The sequence below is a fragment of the Suricata suricatta genome, chromosome 1 (assembly GCF_006229205.1).
Source record: "Suricata suricatta isolate VVHF042 chromosome 1, meerkat_22Aug2017_6uvM2_HiC, whole genome shotgun sequence".
Taxonomy (NCBI): domain Eukaryota; kingdom Metazoa; phylum Chordata; class Mammalia; order Carnivora; family Herpestidae; genus Suricata; species Suricata suricatta.
The window spans coordinates 136,127,940-136,152,461 of record NC_043700.1 but is presented as its reverse complement, the minus strand read 5'-3'; the positions used below and the strand labels follow the sequence as shown (position 1 = coordinate 136,152,461).

Here is a 24,522-nt window from a genome sequence, read left to right as displayed (position 1 = left end):
GACAGCTCAGAGCCTGGAGCCTGCTTCTGGTTGTGTCTCCTCTCTCTGCCCTTCCCCCTCTCATGCTGTCTCTCTGTATCAAAAATAAATAAAACATTTTTAAAAAAAAGGGGGTGGCATGGTCTGGGGGCACCTGGGTGTCTGAGTTGGTTAAGCGTTCGACTATTGATTTGGGCTCAGATCATGATCTCATGATCTCACCATTTGTGAGTTTGAGACCTACATCAGGGCTCTGTGCTGACAGCATGGAGCCTGCTTGGGATTTCTCTCTCCTTCCCCAACTCCTGCTGTCTTTGTCTCTCTCAAAAATAAACTTAAAAAAAAAAATTTAGGGGTCCCTGAGTGGCTTAGTCAGTTAGGCATCTAACTTCGGATCTGGTCATGATCTTATGGTTCATGAGTTCAAGCCCCACACTGGGATCTCTGCTCTCAGTGCAGATTCCACTTTGGATCCTGTCTCCTCCTCTCTGCTCTTCCCCTGCAGGTGCTCTCTCAAAAAAATCAATAAAAACATTAAAAAAAATTAAAGAGTGCCATGTTCTACTGACTGAATCAGCCAATCGCCCCAACAATGAATACCTCTTTAGAGGAGAAGCCTTCAACTTGTTGTGGCAGACCATAAAATGAAAGCATCACAAACAAGATCTAAGTACCAGTGGCAGAAATAAATAAAAGGTAGTTGTGGATTCATTCAGCCTTTCCTCAGGCCCCAAAAGGAGGCAAATTTTAAAGTTCAGAAGCTCTTAAAAGTGACCAAGCATTACACTGTGTCTCTCAAAAATAATAAACATGAAAAACAAATTTTAAGGGGCACCTGGATGGCTCGGCGTCTGACTTCGGCTCAGGGCATGATCTCGTGGTTCATGAGTTCGAGTCCAGCATCAGGCTCTGTGCTGACAGCTCAGAGCCTGGAGCATGCCTTGGATTGTGTCTCCCTCCTCTCTTTGCCCCTCCCCCACTCATGCTCAGTCTCTCAAAAATAAATAAATGTTAACAAAATTTAAAGGGGGGCACCTGGGTGGCTCAGTTAAGCATCTGACTCTTGGCTTCAGCTCAGGTCATGATCTCACAGGTTGGGGGGATGAAGCCCCCCGTCAAACAGAGCAGAGCCCTCTTGGGATTCTCAGTCCCTCTCTCCCTCAAAAATAAACATTAAAAAAATGAACAGCTACAAATGCAAAAATATAAAAAATTCTTTAAGTCCAACTGCTAGCTTATTTGATACTGTTAGGAGGAGCTAAAATAAATGCAGAAAACTAACGAGAAAAAACCCAGGAGTCATCCCAAAATACCCCACAATGATGTACTAAAATAAGGTAAAATATCTAGAAATTAGAAGATATGAATATGCTGAGGCACAGCCATCAAAAAACTGATTCTATTGCTTCTGAAGCCAGTCCACAGTTCTGGGAGGAGAACCAATTTATCTAAGCACCTCTTAATCAACTGTCTAACACTGCAGGGTAATGTAAACTAAGTCATGTTTATTGATGAAGTTCTACTGAATTTTAATTCAGAAGTAACCCTTAAGTTTGTACCTATCAAACCCAGCCTTTAAAAGGGGTCATTCATGGGGCGCCTGGGTGGCTCAGTCAGTTAAGTGTCCAACTGCAGCTCTGGTCATGATCTTGCAGCTAGTTCATTGAGTTTAAGCCCAGTGTCGGGCTCTGTGCTGACAGCTCAGAGCCTGGAGCCTGCTTTAGATTCTGTGTCTCCCTCTCTCTCTGATCACACACTGTCTCTCAAAAACATATAAACACTAAAAATTAAAATAAATTAACAAACAAACAAAAAAAGGGGGTGGGAGGGTCATTTACCACCTCCGTATCAACTCAGTCTAAAATGTGGGGAAAAAGTCTTAGAGCAACCTGAGAAATTTCAATCCTTTAAAAAAAGGCTTGTAATTTTTAAACGTTTTTTAATGTTTATTTATTCTGAGAGAGAGACTATGTATGTGAAGGGGAAGAGGCAGTGAGAGGGGGAGAGAGAATCCCAAGCAGGCTCCTGCTGTCATGACCTGAGTGGAAATCAAGAGTTGGACGCTTAACCCACTGAGCCACTCAGGCACCCCAAGAATATTCAATCCTGATAATGAGTAATCAATAAGAATAATTCTTCACAATAAGGAAACTGTTAAGAATCTAAATGCATAATTAGTTCTTTACAGATTATCAGCCACTGTTATCGACATTTTCATTTTTGATCTCTCATAAGTAAAATATGGGCAATGAATATTTCCTGCTACCAACAGTGCCAATATTACTGAAACTCAAGAATCGACAGCTCAGCTAAGGGAACACCATTTAGACTAGCAAATTACGAAGACTCATTTTCTTCTTTCTTCTACTTCTGATCCCTAAGAACCCACAAGTATTCTGATTCTTTCACTCTTAACATTCTTCACCACTAATATTTCAATTCCAAATATTAAAAAATCTGAACCGTAACAGTTCTTAATAAGCAATCTCTTTGAGGTCCTTATCCTCACTACCATCCCGATAGCCTTTCAGAATCAAACAGCCTTTAGAGATTAAGTTATAACATAAGGATCCACCATGACTAATCCTAAAATCTTAAGAAAACAGTAAGGTACTATCACCAAAGAAACTACACATAATCCAGTTCTGAGTTCAAACTAATCATATCGTCTATCTTTTAAGACCAGGAATTTTGGACATCAAAAGTACCACTGGATACTACTAAAAGGGCAAAATGTTTACTTAGAAACTTTGTTCACATGCCTAAGGCTATATTAACTGCCAAATATGGATGGGGCTAGACAAGGAATTCCCATCTTCTTTCCCTTTAACATAAGGGGTTCCCTAACTGCGGTTTATGATTCACAGATCCAGGTAAAGGCAATGCTCACATTTGGTGTGTGGAGCCTTGAACCTAAAAAACCAGTATTTTAAACCCAATTTGAAATCGTAACAATTATATGGGGGGTGGGGGGGCCAACTTTACTATCATTCCAGCGTCCGTGCACGAGTTTTATTGTTTTTTAAAGAAAACAAAAGCATCTACCGTAAAAGAAAAAAAAAAATTCTGTTAGGAAATTAGGTATGCGTTGGGGGAAAAAAATTGATCTATGCGGAAAACTGTGGATGCAAGTCTATATTCGCTCCAAATCGGCACAGAGCCATCTTAAGAAATCCGCTTTTAAAGACGCAGATAAAATTCAATCAGAGTCGACTAACAAAAATCAACACAATATAGGGAAGCTTAAGTTCCCCTCCTAGACTATCCTTCCCGACCCCCGCCCAGAAGTGGGGGAAGAGGAAGAAACCCATTCCCCAAAAGCACTCAAATATCTTTTCTACTCCTGGGTCAAGAAGGGATTGTCTACATAAAAAGAGTACGAAAAAGGCGTACATTATATATACACATAGCCCGGGTTTCTGAACACGTTGGGGATAAACCCAAGGGGGGTCGGGGGGAGAGGTCAAAGACCGCAGAACACTAAATACTGGGTAAGCAAAGCGGCGGCTGCCTTCAAACCCGGATTCTGTTTCGGTGCACAGAAATGGTGCCCGGAGGCCGCTACTTTCGCATCTGCGTCGCTTCTGCCTCCGCCGACACAGCCTCTTTTCCCCTCCCCCACGGGCGGGGCGGCGACGGCCTCCCCGCTCCCTTGAACCCGGGAATAAGAGACGCAAAGGGCTCGGCGACAAGGCTGGTGGGCTCCCCACCCAAAAACATCCTCTCCAGAAAGCCCACTCCTCCGCGTCCCGATTTACGCCTCCACCAGAGCAGAGCGCCTTTGGGAGCTGCTGCGTCCCCCTTCCCAGCTCGCCACCTCATCTCCAACAAATCCGGGCCCCACCTGTGCCCGTGGAGCCCTCAGTCCGCACAACGCGCGCCAGTCACCTCCCTTCCCACGCGGCCTCCCATCCCTCACCTGAGAGGAAAGGCTCGGCTTCTTCCACGCACACACGGCAGCGTAGGCAGCCGGCAAGAACAATGTCTCTCTCTGCCCAGACACCTCCGACACTGGGGCTCACGCCCAGGACGGTTGCCTCGAGCCTGGGCGCGCGAAGGGAAAGTCCCCTTCCGACCACCACACCGACCTCCCTTCCCGGCCCCCGTACACACCTCCAACCAACAGCGGCGGCGGGTACGTCGCGCGGAGGTCAACAGGAGAGTTGCCGAAGACCGGCTGCGGTGGATTCTCCTCGCTCGCAGCCCCCTCCCTCTGACAAACCTGAAGCCTCGGAAGCCGGAGAGCCGCGAGCTCGCTTCCTTACAACCACCTCTTCCCGGGCGCCAGGCGCTGCGGCGAGCGACAAGGAACACGGACGTCCCGCCCCCTTTGCCACCGCCCCCTCTTATTGTTTTACCCCTGCCGAAAGGGCTGGGGAACCCCCCAGCACGACTTCAGCCAATCACGCATCTCCTTCGCGAGCAGGACCCAACCTTCTCGCGCTTCTCTGCGGAGCACGCGCAGAACGCCGCCGCGCTCACGTACTCTCGCGCCCAGAAAGCCGAGGAACCGGAACCGGCCTGAAGCCGGGGCGAGAGTCCGCTGATTTGACGTCACAAGGAGGCTGCCTTTCTACTGCCCTGAGGCTCTGGCCTCGCCGCCCTTCGGAATCGCGCCCAAAAAGAAACCGGTCGGCTGCTGAGCTGTGTGTTTTGCGCCGTCTTTTGGAGGCTGATATTTCCAGTCCCTTTTAATTATTGTTAAAAGGGAAGGAATTTAGTAATTTTTCTCTTTGAACTAGGTGTTTTCAAGTTGCTGCTCTAGACAAACATAAAATGCAGCCAGTGGTTTCAGCTGTTTATACCCTAAATTCACCCATTTTATTAACCCATCCTAGAGAATAGAGGTTTTAAACTCCACCGAAAAGGTCAAATTCATCCTAAAAGTGGTATATGTTACAGGGCCTACTAGGTGCTAGGCCCTGGGATGCAGAAAATATGCTGTGGCCTGCGCAGAGGGGAAAATAATTGTTTTCATTGTGTGCCTGTTATGTATTTAGGTGTTGCTAAATACATACTAAGGGTTTTACATACTAAGGCCTCTAAAAAGGCTGAAATCTCAGGAGGTAGCAGGATTACAGTCCTGTCCTAGATCTATGCCCAGACTTGGCCCAAGGGCGTAGCTGGGAAAACACTAGACACTGACTCGGGTGACCTTGATTCATGGAAAAAAACAAATCTTACAATCAAGAAACCCACTTTGCACCTTAGTTCTGGTGATGCTTCTCAAAGAATATCAAGACAGCAGAAGAATTTTGGAAGGAAGTGCTGAGGAAATGGGGAAAGAAATGAAATGGCAAGTAGGAAAAGAAAGAATACATTTATTACGCGCCTGTGTGCCAAACGTAATGCGGGCATATACATTTCATCAGTTTTCCTAATCCTTTAAGAGCAATTTTAAAGTATTTTCCACATGTGCAAACAGGTTTACGGAGGCAGTGCCAACATCGGAACCTCCAAAATCTATATTGTCTTTACCTTAGTTACCTTAGCTCATTTTGTTGGATGAAAAATATTTGAGCAGACCATAACTTTTATGAAATGAACTTTGACATGTTCTTTTTCCTTTTAAAGCATAATATATTATATGCAGATTACCCTTTAAACCTAATACTTCTGTACCAGGCACTCTACAAATTCCTTTATGTAATTGTTTAAGCATAACAATAACCCTATAGTTACTATTTTTATGCCCATTTTACAAATGAGGAAGCTGAAGCTTAGAGCAATAAATAACTTGCCGAGGTCGAACAGCTACTGTTGGAGCTGGGATACAAACACAGTCTACCTTCACTCGCCCAGCCCTTATCACAAGCTATAGAATATGCTCACTGTATTAACTGCCACCATTTACTTATCTCCTCTACGGCAGATTGACATTTCCATTGATTTCAGTTTGGGGTTCTTCTGCACAGCCACTGTTGTTCTTCAAGATGATGTATCCTGAGGCACAGGTACAAAAGTTTCTCTAGAGGAATGGTTCTCAAAAATTAACATACATCAGATTCACCTGGAAAGCTTGTTAAACCAAAGATTGCTGAGCCCCCGCTCCCGCGCTCCCAGGATTTCTGATTCAACAAGTATGTGTTGAGGCCTGAGAATTTACATTTCTATTAAGTTCCCAGGTGATGCGGTTGCTGTGTAGTAACCATACTTTAAAAACCACTGAACTAAAGCATGGGTTGGGAAACTTACACTGTTGTGGACCAGATAGTAAATATTTTAAGCTTTGGGAGCCACAAATGATCTCTGTTACATAACTCACCACACCTTCCTTTTTAATCTTTAAAAAAATATAAGAAACATGCTGAGCTCTAGGGCTATCCAAAAACAGGCCTCGGGCAACCTCTGCTCTAGGGTAAAAACACTCAGCTATCTTTAATTTTAGTAAAAAACCCTAAACTGTTTCCTAAGTGGTGATTTTAATTCTAGATCTCTCTCAAGTCTGTGCCCTTTGACTCCCTCTCCATACTTACAGCCTCTGCTCGGGGTCAGGCCACTTTCATCTTTCCAGAATGATTGCAGTAACCTCCTAATGTCCCTGCCCTTCAAATACAACCTCCATGAAACACCCCCTCCCTGAATACATTAAAGGCAGGGAGACCAATATGAATTGCATTCATTCAGTGGCTCAGACCAAATACCTTTAAGTCATCCTTGACTCTCTTTCTCACACCACACAGCCAATCATCAATAAACTTCTATTCCCTCTACCTTCGATATTGAATCTGGATTAAACACTTCCCATAACTATTACTGCTATTACCATAGCCCAGGCCACCATGGCCTACTGAAACAGCCTTCCACTGGCTCTTGGGGCTTCCACTCTTCTACTACAATCTAGTCTCACAGGCACAGCAACCAGATCCTTTATAGCTGTCAATCAGATGACATTTTCAAAACCTTCCTTCTAAAGACAACCCAATAAAATTTCAGGTCCTGCCTGGCCTACAAGGCCTATCTGATCTAGTTCTTATGTTACTTCTTACCTCTTCACTTGCTACTTCATCTCTTATAAACTCTACTCTTCCTTTGACACATCAGCTATATATCCTGTCACAGGGTGGACCTTTATCAAGTCTGTGAAAGGGGCACCTGGGTGGCTCCGTTGGTTAAGCATCTGACTTGAGTTCAGCTCAGGTCTTGACCTCAGGGTCATGAGTTCAAGCCCTCTGTTGGGCTCCATGCTGGGTGGGAAACCTACTTAAAAACAAAAAACAGGCACCTGGGTGGCTCAGTTGGTTAAGTGTGTGGCTTCAGCTCAGGTCATGATCTCACAGTTTGTGGGTTCAAGCCCCGCATCGGGCTCAGTGCTGACAGCTCAGAGCCTGGAGCCTGTCTTCAGATTCTGTATCTCCCTCTCTCTCTGACCCTCCCCTGCTCACGCTGTCTCTGTCTCTCAAAAATAAATAAAAAACATAAAAAAAAAAATAAAAAAACCAACCATCTGTGAAAAGGCAAAGCAAACTGCATCTACTGATTTCTCCAAGTACTCCTACCGAAATAACTCACTCAAGCATTCTAAAGGTGACTTGGGTACGATTTTCCCTTACACGAACTATCCTTCTTAGGATTCCAATTAACCTAACACTGCTTAAACAGTCTACATGCTTATCTAAGCTGTATTCTGTTGTTATTTTGTATTCCTTACATATTCTATAGTTCTTAGATTCTCTAGATTTTGTTTTTAAATAAATAGAAGTCCAATGGTAATCTGTCCCGCAGAGTGTCCACGACCCTTTAAGACTCCTGGGATTCATTCATTCAGTAGCCACCATTGGGTGTCAGTGTATCAAGCAGAGCACTAGGCTCAGGATGAGGCAAAAGAACTTGAAACACAGTGTATTGAGGGAATTGGGAGAGAGAGGAAGAGAGGGAGGAAGGGAAAGAAAACGGAACAAGAAAAGAAAAATAGAAAAGGGAAGAGAGACAGTAAGAGAGGGAGACTCAGAGAAAGGCAGTAAGGTGAAAATGAAAGTTGAGGGTACTGTTAAGTGATATTGCACTAGGGATACTGAACAGCACTTTGCACTTCACAACACTGAATATTTGAATTTATAATTTAATATCCGAAATCTCCCCTCTTGTATACATGCACCCTGTAAATTCCACAGAGGAAGAATTCTTGTTTGTTTCTCTAATCCAGCACCTGGTACTGGCAGAGTAAAAGTGCCCCCGTAAGAGTCTCCATGAATTGACTAGAGAGCAGAGAGAGGACACAACAGTCTTTCCTCCTGGACTCCTAGTATTTGTGATGTTTTTGCCCTACCTTTTTCTTAAAAATGTTTTTATTTAAGAGAGACAGAGTGCACATACAGGGGAAAGGCAAAAGGCAAGCGGGGCAGAAAGGGAAAGAGGATCCTGCACTGAAAGCAGGGAACCTGATGCGGGGCTTGAATTTACCAACCAGGAGATTGAGCCAAAGTCAGATGCTCAACCAATGGAGCCACCCAGGCACCCCTGCCTAACTTCTAAAATAGTATTTTTGTTTATTTCTATTCTTTCTTGATGAATAATAATTTTAAGACTGTAGATTTCCTCGTTTATAGTTTGGGCCACATCCCATAGGTTTTATTCACTACTATTGTTATTCTAAGTAGTTTGGAAGTGTAGCTTCATTTACTTTTTTGATTCAGTTATTGTTTAGAGAGAGGTACTTGAGAATTCTAAATAGTTTGAATTTTTAAATTTTAACTTTTTACTTCTACTTGTTTTAGTGCTTGTAGTCTGTGGCACATACATTTCTGTGCTTTGCGGAATCTGCTGAGATTTTTCCTTGTGGCCTAATGTAAGTAAAAGTTTTACAAGTTATCTGTAAAACTCTAGGCTACTGAAATCACTTTCTTTTATGGTCTCTTAATTAAAATAAATTATTTTTCTCTTTCTAGTAGTTTTTACAATACGTGTTTAACTTTTTATTTTGAAATCATTTCATAGATCCTGAAAAGCTGCAAAAATAGTAAATGAATTCCCATATGCCATTCACTTAGCTCCTCAAAGTTAATATGCACTACATCCGTTTTATCATTCTCATTATCTCTCTCTCGCTCTTTCTCTCTCTCACTCTCTGTCTCTCTGCTCATCTCCTGTAGGCTGTCAATTCCCTGAGGACACTACTTTGCAATTGTTTTTGCCTCATTCAGGACTGCTTGCTACATTGTAGCTACTGAATGAACAAATCCAGGAGTTTCAAAGAAACCTGCAAGTGGTTATTATGGATACTCTGTGAGATAGCTGGAGGATTGTCACGTGACCACTGTCCATAAAAGCATCTGTGAAGAGACTCTAATTTAAATTTTTTTTTCTGACATGATGTCCCTTTACCCCTAAACAAAGTATGTATTTCTTAAAAGACAAGGACATTCTCTTATGTGACTACAATACAGTTACCAAAATCAGAAACTAACACTTATACAATAGTATATAGACATTCAAATTTCATCAGTTGTCCAACTCATATTCTTTATTTTTTTTAAGATTATTTATTTAAGTAATCTCTACACCCAATGTGGGGCTTGAACTCATGACCCCGAGATTGAAGAGTCACATGCTCTACTGACAGAGCCAGTGAGGTGCCCCCAACTAACATCCTTAATAGCAAAAGAAAAAAAACAGTTTTCTGGTCCAGAATACAATTCAGGATTACAAAGCCACTTAATTCCCATGTCACTTTAGTCTTCTGTAGTCTGAAGTCGTTTCTCAGCCTTTCTTTTTCTTTTATGACAATGATACTTTTCGAATACAGGACAATTAGTTTGAAGAATGCCCCTGAATTTGGTAACTTCTGATGTTTCCTTATACTTAGATCTAGGCTGTGCATTTTTGGCAAAAATACCAGAGAAGTACTGTTCTGCCTTTCTTAATTCATGGTATCAGGAGGCATCTGATGTCCATTTTCCCATAATGATGATGTTGGCTTTCATCACCTGGTTGAGGTAGTGTCTGCCAGGATTTTCCACTGTACAGTTACTACCCCCCCCTTGTTAATGTTTATTTATTTTTGAGAGAGAGAGCACAAGTAGGAGAGGGGCACAGAGAGAGAGGAGCACAGAATATGAAGCGGGCTCCAGGCTCCGAGCTATCAGCCCAGAGCCCAATGCTGGGCTTGAACTCATGAACTGTGAGATCATGACCTGAGCCAAAGTCAGACTCTAAACCATCTGAGCCACACAGGCACCTCTATTTTTCCCTTTGTAATTAGTAAGTATTTTGTGTAGTGTCATACTTTGAGACAATGTATACATCCTGTTTCTCATCATCCTTGACCCTACCAGTTTTAGCATCCACTGATGACTCTTGATCAAATCAATTTTTATTATGATGGCTACAAAACTGTGATTTTTTCCAATTCCATCATTTTTTCTACATTTATTAGCTGCAGTTCTACTATAAAGAAGACCTTTTCTTCTTTCCCATTTATTTTTTTATTCTTTTATTTATATCTTTGTGAACTCATAGATTCCTATTTTATAACCCAGTATTATCAACATTTATTTTCATGCTCACATTGTCCCCAGTTTGGCCAGTAGAACCCTCGCCAAATTAGCTTTTGTGAATTAAACAATTGACATTATTCAGCATGTAAAATAAACATACATATTTTCAAAAAGTGAAAAGGGTTTAAGAGAAGACATTGGAAAGGAGAAAATTTGAGAAGTATATATGTACCAAAAAACTGTAATGATTAACTAGGTATGTGGAGTAAGGGAGAAGTCTAGGATTAGGATGCTTTGCTGTTTTTGTCTGGATGACAAGATAGCCATGGTAATATTCACTGAGAAGGTGAACACAGACTTTGGTGAATGTTCTTTCAAATGTTTTTCTATTCATTTTTTAATATAAAATAATATACTAGCTACTTAATTCAATACTTTCTAACCAAATGCCACCTTAGAAAGGTCTTCTCTGAACACACGAGTCAAGAGGAACCCCATCACTCTCCCATCTCTCACCCTGCTCTATTCCCGTTCATAACACTTCTCATTACCTGACATGTATTATTTGGTGGGGTTTTAAAAATTGTTGGCCTCCCAATAAACTTTAATTTCATAAGGGCTCAGGTTTGGTCTGTTTTGTTCAAAGATGTATCTGTGCCACAAGGGACGCATTCAAAGACAATTAGTGAGGGGCACCTGGGTGGCTCAGTCAGTTGAGTGTCTGACTTCAGCTCAGGTCATGATCTCACAGTTTGTGGGTTCAGGCCCCACATCGGGCTCTGTGCTGACAGCTCAGAGCCTGGAGCCTGCTTCAGATTCTGTCTCCCTCTCTCTCTGCCCCTCTCCTACTTGTGTTCTCTCTCTCAAAAATAAATAAACATTAAAAAACAAAAACAAAAAACAACTAGTGAATAAATAAATGTGAGCGTATTACATATAAAGAAAGAGGGGTATCTAGCTGGCTCTGTTGGAAGAGCATGCAACTCAGTGCATGTGACTCGATTTTAAAGTTGTGAGTTCAAGCCCCAAGTTGGGTATAGAAATTTGTTAAATAAATAAGGACTTAAAACAATCTTTTCTTTAAAAATTTTTTTTAATGTTTATTAATTTTTGACAGACAAAGAGAGACAGAGTATGAGCAGGGGAGAGGCACAGAGAGACGGAGACACAGAATCCGAAATAGTAACCAGGCTCCGAGCTGTCCACACAGAGCTTGACATGAGGCTTGAACTCAGGACCCATGAGATTACATCATGATGTGAGCCAAAGTTGGACACTTGACCAACTAAGCCACCCAGGGACCCCCTTTAAAAAATCTTTAAAGGAGTGCTTGGGTGGGTCAGTTGGTTGGGGGTCCGACTTCAGTTCAGGTCATGATCTCACAGTTTGTGGGTTCGAGCCTTGTGTTGGGCTCTGTGCGGACAGCTCAGAGCCTGGAGCCTGCTTCAGATTCTGTGTCTCCCTCTTTCTCTGCGCTTCCCCTGCTCACGCTCTGTCTCTTTCTGTCACAAAAACAAACATTAAGAAAAGAGATGAAAATAAATAAATCTTTAAAGAAAGAAACAGGATCATAATTAAATACTGTTTTGCAGGACACTACTTTTTTGTCTCAATAGACTAACTTGGGCATCCTTTTATGTTAGTACATGGGTCTGCTTCATGTTTTTCCCCCAGTGGTTACATAGGTGAGGAAGCTTAGAGGCAATAGAATCAATTATGAAGAAACTTATGAGGCTATAACCAAAATAAATACAAGCTATGTACCTGCACACTTCTGTCACAAATTTGAGTCAAAGGACTAATAAAACTTGGGAAGAAATCAATATGAAAACCTAATCAACTAAAATGCAAAGGATGTCCAATTTATGGAAAAAAGTACATAGTGTTAAACACATATAAAGAGCTGTTAAAATAAAACAATGGCAAATCATAAATAAATGTTAATATTTGTAAATGAAAACACCTAATATGCAAAACCAAGCTCCTTTCTACATATTTGTTGCAAGTAAATATTTAAAAAGAATTTTTTTAATGTTTTATTTGTTTTTGATACAGACAGAGACAGAGCATGAGTGGAGGAGGGGCAGAGAGAGGAGACACAGAACCGGAAGCAGGCCCCAGGCTCTGAGCTAGCTGTCAGCACAGAGCCCGACGCAGGGCTCGAACCCACGAACGTGAGATCTGACCTGAGCCGAAGTCAGAGGCTTAACCGGCTGAGCCACCCAGGCGCCCCAGTATTAAACTTTTTAAAAAAGCAACTTGGCAAGGCGTATCAAAACCTTTAAAATATTTGCACGTTTTAAGCCAATAATTCCACTTCTATGTATTTGTCCCTCTTAGGATGTGCACCAAAAAGTTCATTGTGGGGTCACCTGGCTGACTCAGTTGGTGACACATCCAACTCTTGATCTTGGGGTTATGAGTTCAAGCCCCACATTGGGTATAGAGATTAGTTAAAAATAAAATCTTAAAAAACATCATTGTGGTATTATTTATTTTCATCATTTAAAAACTGGAGGCATCTTAAATATAAATTTAAAAAATAAATTTAAAATAATATGGCATTTTAAATATCCATTAGTGAATGGTTACATAATTCACATATTCCTGACAAATCTATATCTGAACTGTAAGCTTAAATATTCAAAAATACATTTTTATGTTACATATTTTATGTTTCAGTCTTAAGTCAAACATGTTTGTGATACAATCTTAAATCAAAAATAGGGCACTCAATTTGCTATTAAGTACGAACATGTTTTTGGTCGGCTTAATGTTATTCTGTACCTCCTACTTTTCTATTCTCATATATTAATTTCACAATAAAAACATCAAACAGTTAAGGGATCCCTTATACCTAAGGTACGGTTTTAAGTTTTCATTCAACTCTCCCTTCCCTCTCCTAACACACATATAAACAATTTATATCATCTGACCAGCAATATAGGTGGTATAACAAAGATATAGGTGGTAAAACAAAGAAATGCATAAGGAAGAAATCAGGGGCACCTGGGTGACTCAGTTGGTTGAGACTCCCGTGTCTTGATTTTAGCTTAGGTCATGATCCCAAGGTTATAGGATCAAGCCCTGTGTTGGGCTCTGCACTTTGCAGGAAGCCTGCTTGAGACTCTCTCTCTCTCTCTCTCTCTCTCTCTCTCTCTCTCTCTCTCTCTGGCCCTTCCCCACTCATGCTCTCTCTCATTCCCTCTAAAAACTAAAAAGTAAAAAGAAATCCAACAAATCCGACAAAAATCTACCAACTGATGTTGATGTAGAAAAGATGCTGCCAGACATATGGGATGACTCTGATACGTTTTTTCCTATCCAGAAAAAAAAGAGAGGGGTGCTAGGGGACACCTGACTGGCTCAGTATGTAGAGCCTTAGACTCTTCATCGGAGAGTTATAAGTTCAGGCTCCACCTTGGGTGCCAGAGATTTTTTTTTTTAATGTTTATTTATTTTTTGAGAGACAGAGAAACAGAGGGTGAGCAGGGGAAAGGCAGAGAGAGGAGACACAGAATCTGAAGCAGGTTCCAGGCTCTGAGCTGTCAGCACAGAGCCCCATGTGGGGCTTGAACTCACGAACTGCAAGACCATGACCTGAGCTGAAGTTGGCTGCTTAACCGACTGAGCCACCCAGGCACCTCCAGAGATTATTTTAAAATAAATCCTTAAAAAAAAAAAAAAAAAAAAGGGAAAGGAGAGAGAATCAGATCCAATTACCATTAGCAGGTGAATTTCTAAAAAGAGTAAAATTACTAGAATTATAAGGATTCCTGATTTTATAACAGACTTCAGCATAAAATACTTGTCTGTCATTTTAATTTACAAAGCATTTCCTTTGGACCTTCTTATTTGACCATTTTCAACCTAACTGGATTTGAAAAGATCAACCAACCCCATCATCACCATCTGGCTGATGAAGTAGGAGTGTAAGGGATGACTTTTCATGCATGTTTAAAGGCTACACATCCCCACAGAAGCACGGTTTATGTAGAACCTCAATATATGAAGACTAGGCATTAAAGGTCAATTCCAAATCCTGAAAGGATACTTGTTTTTCTTGGAAAGTAGCGTTACTCATCACGATTGTAGCCTTCCCAACACTTACATAACATTTAACCTTTTGAGACAGGCATAACAAATGTCTTGGACTGGCTACCAATTCAGTAAGGATCATGCTGCCAGCAACGTAGTCTGGGCTTTGCAGCCAGGCTGCCTGGATTTGCTCACGTCACCTCATCACTTAGTAGGTATATTACCTAGGTATATTACTTTAGGCAGGCTGCTTCGCTTTTCTGTGCTTCAGTGTTTCTCATCTGTAAAATGGGAACAATAATATTTACCTTATTAGAGCACCGTGAAGATTAGATGGGCTAATTAGATGGGTGCCTTGCCTAGCATATGGGTAAATGGCTCAATAAACAGGAGCACTTAATGTTTGGTGCTTAAAATAGCATATACACCAATTGCTCTCAACTGACCCCTTCTTCACTGATGCTCAGTGATTTACTTGGAAGTAAAACTTTTATTTGTATAGCATTTTACAGTTTTCAAAACACTTTCAAACACAATTCATTTTAGTTTCACCAGCAATCCAGTGTAGGCAAGCTGCACAAGGACAAAAGTGGCCAATTGAGAAAGAGACCCCAGAATCCCCCGGGGTTGCTGTCATCTTACTGCTATGAACCTCTGCAGTCTTGGAGAAAGCCTTCCTGGTTGAAAACATATTATGCAGGAATTTGAGGGTTCTCTTGGTGCAGTTGGCTCCTTTGCAAAGCTTTCTGATGCAAAGAGAAACCTGCTCCCAGGAGTAGGATGAATCTATTCCTTTTACAGCAGAAAAGGAGAAAGGCTATTATGGTCTGAAGAAAGAATCAAATGTTAATTTACCCTGAAGTCTTTCCTTCCATTATCTTTGTAAGCCTGGGACAGGTTAGGGTCTAAAGAGATAGTCTTCCTCTCCATTTGACCATTGTGTTAAAATACATCACACATCCAGAAAGGTACGGAACACATTTGCGATGCTTACCCATTTGTTAAGTATAAAATGTAACGATATGACTTCCTGCTATTTATGTGGGTGTTAGCTACCTAACTGGTTTTGATTATATTTATTAAAGTCTTCAACCAGAGTAGATTCTAAATGCTACCAGACCTTGAGAGAATAAAGGGTGCAAACCTGAAGGAGGTCACTTCTTCAGAATTTAGAGACAAAAACCTCATCAAAAATCAACGCAAAGAGGGGTGCCTGGATAACTCAGTTGGAAGAAAGTGGGGCCCTTGATCTCAAGGTCGTGAGTTTGAGCTTCACTTTGGGTGTAGAGATTCCAAAATTAAATAAATAACCTTAAAAAAAGTCAACCCAAAGAATGAGGTTACAGGATTACAAAAGTAAATAATGGTTTGTAAATTCTAATGGTTTCTATCCAATGCTTACGAAGCTATGATGACAGCTAAAATCACCTGGGGCTGAGTGATCCAAGAGATACAGTAATCCTGGGAAGTACAACTAAAGATAACGTAAATAAAAAGAGGAGTCATCTGTTCTGAGTTGCCTTGAGTCCAGAAAATGACGACTCTGGAAAGAGGCAAAATCTCACCAGTGCTTATCTCTTACTGCTAAGAGTAGATTATATTTGGCAGGCACAAATGTGCTCATCACTCACTGGCTATAAAGTGAGCCTTATAATCTGGATATGAGATGCCTTGAGGTCTTCCAGTTCACTCCTCTTTGAATGCTCACCAACCACTCTAACCCAGAGAAGGTGCCCTGGTCAGCAGATAACCTATTCATGGAAAAGGCATATCGCCCTTTGTGAAATAGCATTCAGGTGGGTCGTTCATCTGTCTCCAATGGAGTAACTCAGTGTCAATCAGGCCCTGAGCCAGACTTCCTTGTGTAGGAGAAAAGGTAAGTTGTACTGGGAGATGCCAGAGCAGAGGAGCAATTCTCCACTTAAAACATAAGAGTAGTAAAAAAGGGACGAAATCCCATTTTCCTAATTAGCTTTTTTTTTTTTTTAGGTAATCTCTACACCCAATGTGGGTCTCGAACTCACAACCTGGAGATCAAGAGTCATGTGTTCTTCGACTGAGCCAGCCAGCTGTCCCTTCACTAACTAGTTTTTTGACACTGGTAAGGTTAGTTCACTTCTTTGACCTTGAATTTCTTCATGGATAAACAACCAACTTTAGGGTTACTGGGAGGATTATTGAGAGTTCCTGGCATAGAGGGGTGTATATTATGCACAGTTCCTGGCATAGAGGGGTGTATAGGTCTGATTCCTGTTATGAAACTGAGGAACACCGTCAGTATCTGGGGACTGCAGCACAGCACTACATAAAGCTCCAAAGAGACGTTAGCCTAGGTTTACCTACCTTCCATCCTTCCATTCGCCATTCTCCTCTTGGGTGAGATATGTGGTTCAATAGAGAAACCATGGCATGAGTCTTTGTCTTAAATAGTCAAATCCAGGAGGAGGAAACACATACAGTACCTTTCAAACCAAATTTGTTTCACTCTAGTAATGCACTCAAGTTTCTAGCTATAAAACTATTCCAGGTAGTGGGGAGCCTGGTGGGCTCAGTGGGTAGAGCATATGGCTCTTGAACTCGGGGTTGTTAAGTCTGAGCCCCACGTTGGGTGTAGAGATTAATTAATTAATTAATTAAAAATATTTTTTTAAATGTATTTTATTGATTTTTGAGAGAGAGGGCGAGTGGAGAAGGGATAGAGAGAGAAGGGGACAGAGAGAGGATCAAAGCAGGCTCTGTTCTACCAGCAGAAGGCCTGATGTGGGACTCGAACTCACAAACCATAAGATCCTGACCTGAGCTGAAGTCAGACACTCAAGCAACTGAGCCACCCAGACGCTTTGAGAGATTATTTAAAAATAAATAAATAAATAAATAAATAAGTAAATAAAACCTGAAGACAAAAAATGAAAGAAACTATTCCAGGTAGTAAAAAACCCAACTGTATACAAAATACAAGGCATTTATCAGCAGACCGAAAACTTAAAAGACAGGAGAGCAGTTGTGAAACTTCTTCCAATAGGAGAAAGATCATCATAAAAAATTATAGAGCAAATACACAATAAAAGCATTTCGACTTTCTTCTACCTTGACTAGTTGAGTGCAAAACACAAAGAGTCAGCCTCAGCCTTTATTTTCTACCCACATGTTTCCAGATGTAACCACCTGCTTACAGGTTCAGGCTACCTAACCTCTGGATTCTGGCTCCATGACAGGGGAATACTTCTTTAAGCTTATGTATGAGGTTTATGACCAAGGCCAGAATCTTTCTCACAATCAACATTTGTCCTATCCTTCTGGTCAGAACAGAAGCCTGATTTTTAAAAATATCTCTACCTTCCTTCTTGCAGATTGCCACTCCAACCTATGCGTTATTGACTCACACTCGCTGGGTGAGCCCTTGCACCGGAAGTACATTTCCTGACTCCTAGGAGCTGGCTTAAAACAGCAGCTCCAGGCCCGATCACTAACACCAGAGCCACGGCCCTAAATTACCCAAGTTCTTACGGTGACCTGAAAAGGGAAAGACAACTGAAAGTTAGTGACCAAAGATCTTTTGTGCACAAGAAAGCAGTCCCAGATAAAGTGTGTTCATAGGGGCAATAATGTTGGAAGCAGAGGTATTTTTCTCTAAGCAACCAAGGCTATAGAAAATCCAAGGACTTTCAGCTCCTTAAGTAAAAGAATTGTAAGAGGGCTTGGGGGCTTTTCAATAAGCAGAGCTGGGAAAAGATACAAAAGCACTCCTAAGAATTGTTAAAGAGTTTCCAGATCTAGTTAAGTAAATATATTTCCTGGAACGTTGTTCTAAACCAGTTTTTAACCCTGAGTTCTATTTACATTGTTTAGGAGTGGAGATAGAGGATGTTCATGAAATGAAAAATACATTTTGCATGTATTTTTGTACGGTTAGCCCTTGAACAGCATGGGGATTGGGATGCTGACCCACTGTAGTCAAAAATCTGCATATACGGGGCGCCTGGGTGGCTCAGTTGGTTAAGTGCCCAACTCTTGGTTTTGGCTCAGGGCATGATTTCACGGTTCAGTTCGTGAGTTTAAGCCCCGAATTGGGCTTTCTGCTGTCAGCAGGGAGCCTGCTTCAGATCTTCTGCCGCTGCCCACTCTCTGCCCTTCTCTGCTTCCACTCTCTCTCTCAAAAATAAATAAAAATAGTTTTTAAAAATCTGCATATAACTTTTTACTCCCTAAAAACTTAACTACTAATAGCCTACTATTGACTGGAAGCCTTACCAATAATATGAACAGCAGATTAACACAGATGTTGTATGTTATATGAATTCTATACTATATTCTTATAATAAAGTAAGCCAGGGAAAAGAAAATGTTATTAAAAAATCATAAAGAAAATACTTTTATGGTATTGTACTGTATTTTTAAAAAATGTTTATTTATTTTGGGGACATCTGGGTGGCTCAGTTGTTCAAGCGTCTGACTCTTGATTTCTTTGGCTCAGGTCATGATCCCACAGTTTGTGGGTTTCAGCCTCATCTGGAGCTCTGTGCTGGTAGTGCAGAGCCTGCTTGGGATTCTCTTTCTTTCTCTCTCTCTCTCTCTCTCTCTCTCTCTCTCTCTCTCCCCTCCCCTCTCCTGCTCATGCTTGAGCTCTCTCTCTCTCAAAAATAAATAAATAAACACTAAAAATTTTTAAAGCATAAATACTGTGGTCTGGTATCTGGCTCTTAATCTCACCTCTGCATTTAAAACTTGTATGATAGTGAGCAAGGTATTAAGCCCTCTGAGTCCATTTCCTCTTCTGTAAAAAAGCACCATTGTAGTTCCAACCTCATAGAACATATAAACTATTGTGGTTACAGTTAAGCCATGTATCATTGCCCAGACATTGTCCTTCTCTGGGTGCCAGGTACATGGCCTTCAGACGTGTTTCTGAAAGGGGAAATAAACTATCTCCTTTAGGGGTAATCTTGGAAGCCCACATCTATAGAGCGACAGTAAACATCATAAAAAAAAGGACCTGTTCTTTAGAAATAAGGAAGAAAATCTGGTGTAGCTGAGAATAACTTGATAAAGGAGTGAAGGGCCGCATGCACACACACACACACACACACACACACACACAGCAAAAGCAGGGAATGAGACATTCTTTTTTATAATGGGTATTCCAGTCCATATTTGGTCAGCATTAACAGTATGTTTAAGCACCCTTAAAGTTAGATAGAATGTTCATCTAAATGGTTTCTATTTAATATTAGACAAAATAATGCTAATGTGCATTTCATAAAGCTGCGTATGTTTTCCCTGGAGGATTATTTAAACCTAAAGTTTGGAAATGAGCTAATATTATGATTTTTAAAAGGAAGGTCATCTAATTAATCACTCTCATTAATAACTTGCTTTCAAGGAGTGTGGCATGGAGAGATGCATGCAAAGAAGAATGTTAACATCACTGTAACAGAGTAAGGTTTAAGACAGAGGGTAGGGTGCAGTGAGAACGAAGAGAAGGGGCAATTAAGTCAAACCAGCGGCTCAGAGTCCTGCAGGGCAGGACACCTGAGCGGAGTCTGGAAGGGGAAGTGAGAAAGAGCCACGGAAGAAAGTGCAATGGCTGACAAGAGCTGTTCCAGGTGGAGGACACCGCGACAGCAAAATGATGGGACCCGTCATAGGAGGCACAAGTTTGGTGTACATAACAACATGAAGTTCAAGGCCAGGCAAGACACCTCAGAAGGGAGGGGGTGGAGGTAAATGGCATTTAAAATGTTTTTTCTTCGGTTTCCCACTATATAGAAATCCTAGAAGAAATAATTTGTGCAAACACTTTCATCACAAAATGCGTATTTCTGTGATGAGCAAAGATGACAAGATATATATATTCGAAAAACTGGGCTTAATTTTCATAAACCAACTCTATATTTCCTTTCTCTTTTTCTCTGCAAACTGAGAACACTATACAGTTTTTAAGCATTTAAAAGCAGCCTTTTTTGGTCCTCCTTTGAAACTGCCAGGGTCTGATGACCTTTCTTGTAAAGAATGGCATCTTAAGGGAATCACAAAGGACGCTGGTTTTAATGCTTAAGTCATAGAAACCTGCAGAAGTAACTGATTTCTGCCTATTTGCTTGGGGATATATTTTTCAAACAAATCATTTTTGGAGATTTCTGATCTAAGGCCTATACATCATTGCTATTTTAGGGGCACGAGGAAGTAGTATCTAGTGAAGTGAGCACACTTATTTGTTTGTTTATTTATTTATGTTTGTTGTATGGCATTTTAAATGTCACAGAGCCTCCGTTATCAACGCTTCTGATCCGGTTGGCCTCAAGCCAGGATACTGACCTCATTTCCTAGTTACTTGGTGAGGCTTATTTTGGGGAAGAGAGCACAGCACAAGCCCTGCACCTTTCCTCCCCCACTTTCAGAGCCTCCCCAAGAGACCTGACCATTCAGATGTATTAGGGAAGGCCTGATTCACAAAGATCTTCCTTGCGCTTTATTGTGAAGGGCAGAGCTTGTTGGTCCACAACGAGAAAGTCCACAGAGAACAAATTTCTTTGCGAAGTACTCTGCCATGTTTAGCAAGCATTCGTGCCCCTGGCTTGTCTGAATGTGCAGGAGAGAAGAAATTGTCAAGGAAACTAGGAGTAAGTTACATGGCCCTTTCCAACACTTGTAGGTATAAAAGCACTACTTCATCCTTAGCTATACGTTTGGTCTTAGACATTCTTGGGTGAAGGAAGAGGTTGGTCTACAGTATTGAATATTAAATGTGAAACACAAAAGTAAAAAGTTTAAATAGGAGGAAAAATCATAAGCAGTTCTCCAAATAAAAATAAAAGATCCCAGAAAAAAAAAATCCCAGAAAGACAGACCTACATAAGAAAGTCAATCTCTTATGTTTGTTAAATGTTATAAATATTTAAATTTATTCAGTTCAGGGGTACCTGGCTGGCTTAGTCAGTAGAGAATGCTACTCTTGATCTTGGGATTGGGAGTTCAAGCCCCAAGTTGGATGTAGAGATGAGTTAAAAACAAAATCCTTAAAAAAAAAAAGTAAATTTATTCAGTTCAAATTTAATAACTAGTTCTGCAAGACCAAGACACTATCATTTGCCATCAACAATGTCAGTCTTCTGAATGAAAATTCCCAAACAAGTCCTTTAGGTATGGATAATTTTCAGGCTGACCTAAGGATTACTCAATAAATCATGTGAAGACTATTTTGGAGTCTCAACGAACCTTTCCAGGTAATTTGTTCTGACGGAAATTAGATAAATTTAACATCAAAAGATCGTCATGGCTACATGCAATAATATGAGTGACTCTCATAAACATAAAGTTGAGTAAAAGAAGGCAGACACAAAAAGGGACATACTCTATAAATCCACTGGTACAAATTTTTAAAAAGGCAAAACTAATCCACGGTTGTAGAAGGCAGAAGAGTGGTTACCCCTGAAGGAGGGAGGCAGACACGAAGGTTCTGAGATCCTAAACAGGATTGGTTCCTTTTTAAAAATTTTTTTAATTCTTAAAACTTTCTAATGTTTATTTATTTTTGAGAGAGAGACAGAGACAGTGACAGAGCATGAGAAAGGAACAGGTCGGAGAGAGAAGGAAACAGAATATGAAGCAGGCTCCAGGCTCTGAGTTGTCAGCATACAGCCCAACTCAGGGCTTGAACCCACCAACTGTTAAGATCATGAACTGAGCCTAAGTCAGATGCTCAACTGACAGCCACCTAGGCGCCCCAAAAGGTTCAGTTTCTTGAACGTAGGTCCTGGTTACAGTGTGTTCACTCTGCAAAATTTTATTGAGCTGTATACTTATGGTTTATGCTTTTTTCCCTGTACAGAAGTAAAAAATACATGAAAATAACAAAGATCATCATGTATCCTGCATGGTGCATTTAACACCTGGGTTAAAAACCAACATTTGAGGGAGGGGTGCTTCGGTGGCTCAGTCAGTTAAGCATCAGCTTTGGCTCAGGTCATGATCTCAGCGTTCGTGGGTTTGAGCCACGCATCGAGCTCTGTGCTAATAGCTCAGAGCCTGGAGCCTAGAGCCTGAGATTCTGCATCTCCCTCTCTCTTTCTCTGTCCATCTCCTGCTCATGCTGTCTTGCTCTCTCTCTTAAAAATAAATAAAACATTAAAAAAAATTTTTAAGGGTAAAAAAACCCCACCAACATTTGAGGGGCATCTGGGTGGCTCAGTCTCATATCTGTGTCGGGCTCTACACTGGGCATGGAACCTGCTTAAGATTCTCTCCTTCTCCCTCTATTCCCCTCCCAGGCTCATGTGCACTCCCTCCCTCTCTCTCTCTCAAAAAAAAAAAAAGAAAAGAAAAGAAAAAAGAACAACAACAACAATAACCCCCAAACCCCCAACATTTGAATCCAGAACAGAAAAATCTAGAGAGAAGGAAAGTAAGGAGTTGTTTAGGGCTGGCAGTTGATGGCTAAAGGGGACAGAGTTTCTTTCTTTTTTTTTTTTTCCCCATAATATTTTATTGTCAAATTGTTTTCCATACAACACCCAGTGCTCTTCCCCATAAGTGCCCTCCACCATCACCACCACCTCTTTTCCCCCCTCCCCCTTCCCCTTCCAGAGTTTCTTTTTGAGATGAAAACATTCTAAAAATGACTGGTGATGGTAGCACAACTCTGTGAATATAGTAAAAACCACTGAATTGTATACTTTTAAAAAACAAAAACAGGGGCACCTGGGTGGCTCAGTCGGTTAACCCTCTGATTTCGTTTGTGGGTTCGAGCCCCGCGTCAGGCTCTGTGCTGACAGCTAGCTCAGAGCCTGGAGCCTGCTTCCGGTTCTGTGTCTCCTTCTCTCTCTGCCCCTCCCCCTCTCATGCTCTGCCTCTCTCTGTATCAAAAATAAATAAAACATTAAAAAATTTAAAAAAATAAAGAAAACAAAAACAATATTTGGATAACTCATTATTTTTTAAAAGATTTTGAACTCACAACCCTGAGATCAGGAGTCGCAAGCTCCACCCAACTGAGCCAGCGAAGCACCCTGAAGAACTGTATGTTATCCTCTTCATTGCTTAGTTCACTGACAGCTCCCTATGTATTCCTAGATTCCCAGACTGGGCTATCTGGTTGTGGAATGAATACAAATATATATTTCCACTTGAAGAAAGCTAATTAAAATAACATTACTTGAGTTCCACTGGCTTCCCTGACATCTACCTGTTTATTATGCACTGCTTCCTGTCCCTCTGTGAGCAATGCTCAGCAGGGGTCAATGCTGCAGGACAGAGTCAGCAGTTCTCAACGTTGGCTGCACACTGGTATCCCATCCCTAGAGATTCTATTTAGCTGGTACGGCGTGCCACCAGGCATCTGAATTTTATTTAATGTTTTATTGATTTTTGAGAGAGGGAGGGGCAATAGAGAGAACATACATGAGCAGGATAGGGGCAGAGAGAGACAGATAGAGGATCCAGAGCAGGCTCTGAGCTGACAGCAGCAGTCTCAATGTGGAAAGAATGGAAAATCCAAATTCTCACTGTGCCATTTATTAACTATATGACATGAATGAACTATTTGATCTCTCTTAACTTCAGGTGGACTTTGGGACATACTCACCCAGCACACAGTAGGTTTTTAAAAAATGGTAGTTGCAGGGGGCCTGGCTGGTTCAGTGTGTGGAGTACATCTCTTGATCATTGAGTTCAAGCCCCATGTTGGGTTCAGAGTTTACTTTCAAAATGTTAGTTGCCTTTACTTTTTTTTTTTAAGTAAACGCTATGCTCAACGTGGGGCTTGAACTCACTGACCCCAAGATCAATAGTTGTGTGCTCTACCAACTGAACCAGCCAGGTGCCTCTGTCCTTCCTTCTCTTTCCCTTCAAAAACTAAAAAATTCTAGTAAAACCAAAATTTAAAAAAAAAGGAAAAAATAACCCTAGAGAATTGTATTTAAAAAAATATTGTGACTGTTATCAAGTTCTATTCTGATGTTCTGTGTCCTATGCCTAGTACTTGCTCAGGCTCCTTAACCCAAGTTACTGAACCTCTTGTCCTTTGGCTCCCTGTTCGCTGGACTTGTAGATTGGGAACCTGATCCTTGCCTTG

At 41.2% G+C, this 24,522-nt stretch overlaps 1 protein-coding gene across 5 annotated transcripts in view; it reads right to left on the bottom strand.

Annotated features, from left to right (window-relative positions):
- G3BP2 (G3BP stress granule assembly factor 2) overlaps window positions 1-24,522 on the bottom strand; it is an 80,560-nt gene that overhangs the window by 27,726 nt on the left and 28,312 nt on the right. For 2 of the 5 annotated variants that reach the window (XM_029944836.1, XM_029944853.1), the window contains exon 1: window positions 4,093-4,315. The exons of 1 other annotated variant lie outside the window; for it this stretch is intronic. The gene's annotated coding sequence lies outside the window, so the exon portion shown is untranslated. Of the gene's footprint in view, window positions 1-3,898; window positions 4,028-4,092; window positions 4,316-24,522 lie in introns of those variants that run through there. 2 more of the 5 variants (XM_029944837.1, XM_029944844.1) reach the window with 2 other exon arrangements.